Below are 8,881 nucleotides of genomic sequence, written 5' to 3'. Positions count from 1 at the left end.
ACCAGTATGACCTTTTTTTTCTTGATTGTGGTTTTTGGACATCTAATAATACATTCTTAAGCAGCTCCCAGTTATCATTCATGTTTTTCTATTTAAATTGATTTTCCTAACTGATTTGGTCCATAATTGTTTTCAGCTTTGTAAAATTGTCTTCTTAAACTGCCATGTGTATAACTTACTAGTTTTGGCTTTATTCTGTTTGTATGTCTATGCAATCAAGTCACAATCACTTGTATGTAAGCTACCACTAATTTTTAGTTTGGTGATCAGTTCTTCTTTATCTGTCAAAATGCGATCTGGTATAGAATTCCCCCCTGTTGATTTTGATTTTTATTGAGTTAGGAGATTGTCAACTATAATTTTTTGAAATGTCTAGGATATTCCATTACACAAGGTCCCCCAGCATGTTGCTCAGGTTGGTGTACTTCATAGTAGTGTGCATGTCTACACACATCTGTATATAGGTAAAAATATTATTTGTCTTTCTGTAAGATTATGAATTTCTGAAGGATCTTAGGTTGAATTTGAAAAATATTCCAACAACTAAAATTCCATTTCTGGTTTGTTTTTAGGTTATTTTGGGTTTTGCCAGAATTACAAAGTTTTAAACAGCTGCTCAAAAAATGCAGAAATCCTCCAACCCATTTATGATTTTGTACAAATAGATAACACTGGTGCAATTTCATAATTTACAATAGGTGAATTCTTATTTATCTCTTAAAAAAAAAGAAAGGCCCAAAACAGTCTCTGCAGCCCAGACAGAGCAGGAACCATTCATGTGTGCTAGCAGAAGCCATCAGTGTCATGTGGCTGCTCTAAGGCACTGTACATCAAGAGTTGTCACCGTCAGATGGCATCCCATGGGCCAAAGATTCTTTCCTTAAACTATTTGGCAAACACATCAAGCTTCAGATGACTTCAGCTTCAGAAATAGAAGCTCTGCTTGTAAATTGAGTTGCATAGAAAAAAAATCCCAGGGAATCTGTTAGTTACCCCTATTACAAACTATCACAGATAACTACTTACAGCTAAGAGTACACCCTGGACTCCATTCATGTGATGTAATGCAAAGAGACTGTTTATCCTCAGGGGAAGTAAGGTGAACTGCTGGTAAGGTCTGAGAACTTATGTTCATCTCTCTGACTGACAGTACTACTGGGTCATTAATTTATCCTGTGTTTGGAGTGCCTGGATTAACTATAAAAAAATTTCATTGTTCTTCTAGAAGTGTACACTTCAGTAGCTCTTAACTGAAATGTTTAGCAAAAATTCTGCCTGTTTTGTAGCTCATGGACGTTCCCAATAGCTGTTCTTGAAAGAACTTTCTGTATCTCACCTTCTCCTGGCCATCTTCCTCCCACTCTAGTCCTGGAATCCTCAGTTTCCTTAGTAAGCTCCTATTACTCTGCCCTTGGGGATGGGGCACTACCTCCTCCCTAGGCCAGCAATGGCACCCAGAGAAGCTTCCCCGTGTGAGGGACGCCCTTCTCTGTTTTCCCTGGCTAATGAGCACTCTGTGCTGCCAGGAGTTGCTGGAGGGAAATTCTCTGAGCTGCCTGGTGTACAGAGGTGAGAGGCATTCGCGTGCCAAGCCATTGGCTTTAAACACACATTCCAGCACCTTCGCTGACCTCTTAATGGCTCACTTAGTGAAGGACTCAGGGCTTATGAATGAGTCTGACAGTTCCCCTGTGCCTAGCGATTCAGCCATGGTAGGGGCTTGTTTTCCTGCACCAAACAGGAGAAGTACACTAGAGTTTTTGGGGAAAGCACAAATAAAAACCAAACCAAAAAACTCCACAGCCCCTCAACGAAAACAGTGACAACAAAAAATATCCACCCAACCAAACCCAAAGCAAAATAACGAAAACACCAATTATGTAGAAAAACACATGCAGAAGAAATTTGTCAGGGTGGAGGGAAATACAAGGGTTGTTCTGTCAGTCTCCTCAGCATCACATATCAGAAGTAGAAACTGCTTCTTGCATCTTTGGCTCCTGGGGCTCAGGACTCTTGCCATACTCAGAGCATGCTAGTTTTAACAGCACAAGAAAAGTCAAGATCGGTCAAATTACTTTTGCAGGCAGGGGACAGCTTTAGCTTCTGTAGTTAAAAGTATTTCCTCAGCCAGAAGGTCTTTTACTGGGACAGTAAAAAAAAAAAAAGTGTCTGCAAAGAAAGAGGCAGCACCAGTGACTGAGAGGATGCAAAAAACACCAGAGGTGATGTAAGTGAAGAGACACCAATGGACAAAGTGTAGGGATTTGGAGACACAGCAGATACAGGTTAGGGAGGAAGGCTGGGAACACCTAAAACATCACACCAACAGTCTCTGCCAGGACAGTTTCAGTATCAGCATGCATGTGTCTTTTTGCATTTTTTTCGTAAGGTTAACTATTTCCTCTGAAAACATTTTTTTGCCCACAACAGGAGAGAGGGAAGACCAGGAATTTCTTTAGGTTAAAATGTTGAAATGCTTCACTGCTGTTGTTAGCTTTGGTGAGAGAAAAACCCCTCCTATTCTTTGCTCTTTTGATTTCTGTCTTCCCTTTTTCAAAGAAAAGGCAGATACTAAAAATACTGTTTATTAACTTTTTGAATAAGAATCTGGCAGTGTCCTGGAGTCTTCAGTGTAATCATATGCCTTTTTACCTCTGTCATAAAATATTTTCTTTGAGCTGGATTGCAATGCAGCCACATAATCATTGAGGAGCTGGCAGGACCTACTTCAGAGTGCACCAAAGTAGGGTTACTGCTCCCTGCACTGGCTGGATAGGAGCAGAAACCTCCTGCTGCTGGAATGGGTGGGCCAGGCCAGGAGTAGCCCTTGCTGGGGTAGAGACTCTCTGCCTTTCTACTGTGTGTCTCTTACCCTTTGGAAGGAAGGGCTTTGAACAGAGTAATGAGTTGCTCATGCTGGCTGTTGAAAGTGGATTCCCAAGTTCAGCTGAGAAATGGACAATGTGGGATTTGCAGGAAGATCTCTCTCTCATTCTCTGAGGCTCAAGTGTCTGCTTAGCACAGGGTGTCTCTACTTCTCCACATCTGTGCTTGGCTCTGATGGCACTGCCTTCCCTGCTGCCCATTGCCCAGAGGAGCAGTGGCTTCATGCGGCATCATGAGCTCACCTTAACTGCAGGGTCACAGCTCTCAGCTCCAAGACAAGCATTTCTGGCAGCTGCTCCTGGACTGCTGGCCCTAGTTACTTCTCAGGCTTTTGTTTAAAACTTGGACAGTTTTTCATCTTTGTTCTAGCACTGGTGCAGCTCCAGAGAAAGTAACAGTGGTGGAAACAATAGCACATTCATTTTTATCACTCCTTTCTATAGCTGTGTGGTGTTATCCTTCATTTTTGCCTACAGGCAAGGTGAAATGCTTCAGCTCTGAGGAGAGCCAAAAGGCTTGTGCTGTGCTTGGTGTCTAGAGAAGCTCAGTCTGTAGAGGGGTTTCCCACTCTGCTGCTGCTCTCCAGCTGGAGTGGGTCAGCCTGATTCAATTAGGAGAAGCCTAAGGCACACTGCCCAAACGCAGGCCAGCGTGGCCAGGTTGGGATGTTGTGCTCTTTGCCTAAAACCTTCCTGGGAAGGAGGTGGCTGTGCCAGGGATTTGATGGAGGCCTCTGTTGTAAGATGAAGGAAAGTAAAAGAACTCTTTTCCCATTACTCTCTTGAATGTAAGGGAAAGGGAGATGCAACCCCAACAGACTGATCCTTCTGCCAAAGCTAGTGGGTTTCTTCCATTCGAGACTCAGATCCCTGAGTCTAAATAATCAACTGAAATGTCAGATAAGTCTAAGGAAGTGGTCTGGTCGTAGTCCATACTTGCATATATGACCATACCAGGTATTTTTTTAGGGGATGGCAATGTTTTCCATTAAACAGATTAACTAGAGAAGAGCAATAGGATATGTAAAACCAAAAAGACTTTTGCAATGTTTCTGGTGAAAAAGCAGAGAAATAAAAAGAGGCTCAGAGCAACCTTTAGATGGATCTAAATAAACCTGGGAGCATGATGCTCTCCTTGTTGCCAATTGCCGGTAACAGGCCACCCATAGCCCTTCCCATTACCAGCTACAGCTCCAAGTCAAGTCTTACTGCCTCTTTGAGGCAGATGCATTCACCACTGGGGAACTTGTAAGGACCAGCCCAGCAATCAAATGCAACAGCCCCTACTACCCTGGTCAGAAGGCAGCATGTCCCAGTGGCATTAAACCTGCTCCCCTTTCTGTACACTTCAAAGAAAAATGGATTTAGTAAGCCACAGGCTGTATGTAAATAAACCTTGCTTAAATTGTTAATTTTAACCGGGGGGAAGAGTGGGGCAGAACAAAAGCAACCTGGCATAAAAAGAATGAAAGGATTGGGTAAACCCTGCTCTGGTAAAGGGGCACAGGAGAGGGAGGAAAGAGGTCCATGGTTTTGAAATCCAGCTTGCAATGCGGTCCTGGATGCAAAATATAAATAGACTTTGTGTGGGTGCAGTTCTAATAGGAAATGAGTGTGCTTGCCCACATTTGGCTGCCTGGAAAGTGGTGGCCACGCTGGGCTCACCCTGCCCCTGCTCAGCCACAGCTACCTCATTGTATGTGGCATTTGGATCTGAAGCCTTGGGCTTCAATGCTGCCCAAACACTTGCACTTTTCCTTTCTGTGTTTCTCTTTTCAGGAGCCTGCAGGCTCCTTCATTGCTCTTAGGCAGGTGTTTGGTGCTGCAAGCAGCATTGTCCAGACCTTTATTCACACAGGAAGGAGAGTTGCATCCAGAGTGGCACTACCTTCTGAGCTTTTCTGGTGACAGCATTTGCAGTTTAGTGCCATGCACAGTCATATGGGATCACTTAAGAGTATATACCTATATGGTTTTCAAGAGTATGCTCATGGTATTACTTCCCACACTCATTTGTTTAAGGATAAAGTAAATTTAATTATCTCTTGGTACCTCTGTGCTCTTCCTGCCTGTAAAGCTAACCTGTGAGCCTTTTCACCTCCTCTGGTAACTTTTTCTTCTATTTTGATATTTTATGGAAGCTATTATGGTTATTCCGGTTTATAAGCCCAGTTTAAAAATCAAATATTGATTTGGTGATTCAAATATTCTCCTTTCTATGCTATAGAAATTCTCATTGAAATAAGTCTCTTCCTCTCACTGTTGCTAGAGATCATAAGGATTTACAGTCTAGGGTTCATTAATACTGCCTGCCCGTTATTCTAGACACTCAAGCCTAACTGATGGCAGGGAGGCTGCTTAGGAGAGAAAAATGAACAGAAATGCCTCTAAGTATGAGTGGGCTGGGAGAGATTCCCTTCTCCCATCACTGAATGGAACACTGGGCACAGAGAGGAAGATCTGTAGGAATGGAAAGGACCTTGGTGCTTCAGGGAGGAGGATTTAGAGATTTGCAGGGAAAGCTTGATGTGGACCTGGAGAGAGCCAGAACACACAGCTGGGCCATGATAACATGGCTGCTTCATTTCACACCTCCCCTTTTACACTAAGATGCTGCCAAAAAAGACATTTTTGGTGGTTGTGCTGTGCACCCCAAGGCCTGGCCTTCAGTGACCCCTGCAGCCAGCTCCAGCAAAGGGAGGGTGTAATGGGTCTTCTCTTTTGTGTGTCTGCAGCAGCAGGTGAGCCAAGCAGACAGGTCCCAGCTGGCTCAGCCTGACAAAGCCCTGAAAGGATTTAAAGCAACCTGACCTGTACAGAAAGAGCAACAGACCGAGCCATGATTATTTTGCCCTCATATCTGAATATAGATATGCAAAACCTCCTTACAGTGCTATAGAGTTGCTCTCTGTGTTAGTAAGCCAAATTCAAGAAATCCTGAGCTCTTCTTTCTGTCCTTCAACTTACTGCTTTTGTTTTCCACTAAGTGTTTCTTTGATGCTGCTTCAAAACATGTGGGAACCATTTTCTTCCTACTGCCTACCACCTTGTAATTTACACTTTAGCAGCATTGTTCCTACCAATCGTTTTTGGAACAACCTCTTTCTGTTAACTTTCTGTTAACTGTTCTTTTTTTGAGAAGAAAACTCATTGGGAGATTTCCTAAGCCCCATTTATTTAAATCACAAATCCTGGTCACTATGGGAGCTGCATCTATTTCTTTGATGAAATGGTAAACTAGGACTGTGGCCAATACCTATAAAAGTGGCATTAGTAGAGTTGTAAGAGTCTAATGGCTGTGAGTTTAAACGCCATGTATGATGCAGTAAATTTTACAATCCACATTTTCAATGTAAAAAGGGAAATGAGATACAATAAGCAGCTCCCCCAAGGTAGCAGTATAAAATCTACAGTAAATTCTTATAGCACTACAGGAGAAAAATCACTGCTAGTTGCTAGCTACTGTACTGGGAGGAGTTCCTGCTCACCTAACTTTGAGTTATCTCTCTGTATATCTGGCCCTCTGCTTTGTAGGTTGTTGTTAAACACTGCTCTGCTAGTTTTGCATAAAATAACATAGTCCAGAAATGTGTCTGCTCTGAAGAACTGGAGTCAAGTCCTCTTGTCAGGAAGAGGAGGGGTGCAAGAGAGCCGAATAGGAAATTGCCTCTGAGCTTAGGCAGCAGCAGAGTCTGAGATCTCAGGGACGACCTGCACTGGTGGTTTTGGGAAGCAGTGCTACCCCAGGGGAGGACAAGAATAATCTTGGCCAAATACTGTAAAAACAGTACTGGGAGATTCTTTTCTTGATTCACGGTCATGTGAGTCCCCTTGCATGGGGGAATTTCTTTTTTACCAAACTCGTAAGTAAAACAGGCTAGTGTGGGTTTTTTCCCTCTGCAAAATTGAAAACTGTTTTTTTTTTTCTTAGAGATGGGAATCTTTTACTGGCTATATAATAGATAAAATAGATCGTACTGTGCTGATTGTCAGTTCAGAGAAACCTGACTGGATTTGCAAAATAGTGTGTTAAAATATTCTGCAGGAAAGTTGGTATGCTCTTTTGGCAGCTATAAAGAAAAGTTGCTTCTGCTTGTTTTTTTCTCTGGGAAGAAGTCATTCTGGGTGGGATATTTTTCCTTTGTTTTGGCCCTGACACTCTCCAGGGCTTCTGGGGACTTGCTTATAGGTGCATGGATCTGAGAGGATGTGTGAGTTGGGTCCCCACCTGCCAAGAAGAGGATAACCGAAGGCTGCAGATGCCTGCTTTGCAGCCAGCATAGCCTGTGGTGCAAGGCTGCCCTTTATGCCACATCCCCTCAGTCAATTTTTCCCACCTGCTGCCCTGTCCCACTCAGGGTGTGGTAGCACAAGGTGCCTGCCCAGGTTCTCAGCAGAGATGCCCATGCTTTCCATGTCCCAGTCTTGCATGGGCATGACAGACAGTGTGACATCTACTCCCAAATATCTAGATGAATGATTATAAAAAAGTGCTATTTTTGAAGGCATAGCAGTCGATTATGCATTTGACAGAAGGTTTTAGGAAATAGGCAATGTGGGATGTACTGGGAGGAAAAAAAAAATCAATCTGTGTATTTGTCTTTTAACTAGTTGGAGACACATTGGCACATATTTTTGGCACATTAATGAATTCTGCCTTATTTAATCTCTGCTACTCTTATAATATGAATTTGTGTTCCATTTGGGTGTTAAAAATCAGAAAGTCAGAGAGTTAAGTTTCTAGAGGAAGTTATAATCACTTCAAGCTCCTGAGCTGGAATGAGGAGGCAGCCACAGTTGCTGGGAAGGAGAGCGAGCAGACAAAAGGCTCGGTGGCGCGGTTCGCAGCGCGCCCTGTAGCCGTGCCGCGGGAGCGGGGAGGCCCCGGCGGCAGCGCAGCTCCCCAAAACCTCCTGGCAAACCCCAGCGCTCAGCCCAAGCTGCGCCAGAGTGCACAGGCCAGGGAGCGCTGACAGCCTCAGCAAGCATGCTGGGGGTTGCCCTTTTTCAGAATAAGCTTTGCCAGTTTATTTGCATCTGACTCTGCTTTAAAAGTGCAAGTGCTCCGTGCTTCTTATCGATGACTTATTTTCAGTAAACGTAATTCCTTTTCTTTATTTCTTTTTCCTTCTCACAGTATGTCCACTTCAACATTTATTTATTTATTTATTTATGTATTTATTTATTTTAGTTTAAATACATACAGAACTGGAGTGTACAAAAGATCTTATAGTTTTAACCAAAAGTGGCTTAAATAAGAAAACATTGCGTCTTCCACAGAGTAAGGATTGATTGGATTTTTTTCCCCTCCAAAGATGAATATTTAAAAAGACAAAAGAGGAAGATTTAGAGAGAACAGCACTGTTTTGAGCACGGGTAACAGCACTAGAGCTGGGATGATCGGCAGTGCTGCGAGCATTCCCAGGGAAGCTCGAGAGCAGCTCGGTTGCACAGTGTCACACTTCCATGGTGTGTATGGGAGGGTGGCTGGGGTCAGAGCTGGCTGCGGTGGCTTAGCTGGGTAGCACAGGCTAACAGCACATATTAGAGTTTAAACTAAAGGTGGGCCACATTTTGTGAGAGCCTGTAAACTGTAGATATTTGTGTGGTGAAAAAATGTTGATTTCTTTTTTCCCCCCATCTCCCACCATGTTTGACAAAACAATTTTGACTGTGTTCAAATAACACGCTTTGAAAGAATTGTTTACAAAACTCGAAAAAGTGATTTTGACAAAGCCATTTTCTTTCTGTGTGAAATTGTCACTTGAATAAATATTTGATATAAAGTTTCTAGAAAAACTAGTGTTAAATGGGGATGTTAAATTCTGAGTAATTTTGTTTGGTTTCCAGTATTTTTTGTGATTTCTCATACTGTTTTTTTATCTTATAACCCCCCTCCTCTACCTGTTCATTCACAATAAGGTTGACTTATAAAAGCACATAAAATTTAAATTTATTTTACAAGAAACACTGAAAATTTGGTATTTGTTTTGCCA

The sequence above is a fragment of the Oenanthe melanoleuca genome, chromosome 7 (assembly GCF_029582105.1).
Source record: "Oenanthe melanoleuca isolate GR-GAL-2019-014 chromosome 7, OMel1.0, whole genome shotgun sequence".
Lineage (NCBI taxonomy): Eukaryota > Metazoa > Chordata > Aves > Passeriformes > Muscicapidae > Oenanthe > Oenanthe melanoleuca.
This window is presented reverse-complemented; position numbering follows the sequence as displayed.